This window comes from Morone saxatilis, unplaced genomic scaffold (genome assembly GCF_004916995.1).
Source record: "Morone saxatilis isolate NCDOM2014 unplaced genomic scaffold, NCSU_SB_2.0 Contig19, whole genome shotgun sequence".
In the NCBI taxonomy this organism is placed as follows: domain Eukaryota; kingdom Metazoa; phylum Chordata; class Actinopteri; family Moronidae; genus Morone; species Morone saxatilis.
The window spans coordinates 24,248,951-24,249,943 of record NW_023339751.1 but is presented as its reverse complement, the minus strand read 5'-3'; positions in this window follow the sequence as shown (position 1 = coordinate 24,249,943).

The following is a 993-nucleotide window of genomic DNA, read 5'->3' as shown; positions in this document are numbered from 1 at the left end:
TCCAGTTTATTGTTGATTGTCACCTGAAAGATGAAAAAGATGAATCATGCTTTCCTTACCTTAGAATAGTAGTTGCCAAGCTGGGGGTCGGGACCCCCACTAGAGGTCGCAAAGCTTCACAGGGGGTTGCAAAGCCTTGATTTCACAAGGTGTAAAAAACTTTAGAATAATACACACTAGGTCTATATCTCAGCATTTTGTTCATTTCTGTTGAAAAAATCTAAATAAATTGTTATTTTTAAAGTTTACTGCAAATCACGTTTTGACAAATAAAGGCAGGTCTCCATTAGAGGCCTGGTCTGGATTTTATAGAAATTCTTTAGATCTATAGAATCTCTTAAAACCCACCAGGTCACCTGCCCACTTGAGTGAGTTCTTAGATCGCCTACACAAACATGAATGTTTAAACTTTTTCCTTCAAATTGCTTGATTTACGCAAATCTCTACAGCGCAGCAGGTCTTTCTAAGGAGGCTGACATGTTTCTACAGCCCAGAATGGACAAACCAAGGTTTGCCAGGTAAGCTGTTAGTTAGTTGCAACTTCACCGCAAGATGACACTAAATCCTGCACACTGCTCCTTTAATGACTTATTATTTATCAGTTTTCAGTAGGATTTAGTGCCATCTAGCGGTGAAGTTGCAGATTGCAAATCCCTCACCTCCTTCCTGTTCTAAGTGTTCAGGAGAAACTGCGTTGGCCTCGAAATTTGCCTAAAACATGAAAGGCCCTATATAGAGGCAGTGTTTGGTTTGTGTGAAAGTGTTGTCAGTTCCACAATAGTTGTAGCACAAGAATATTATATACCATATAATATTTCTGGAAAAAGCTAAGAATTATTTCAATTCAATAATGTGTGACTTTATGAATCTTTTTTTTATTGTAAAAGTCCCAATACTGTTTCTTTTTTATTTACTCCATAATAGTATAGCTCCCTGAGTAAGACTTTTGTTTTGACAGTTGTGACAGGAAGTGATGTACCATGAGTCCTTCTT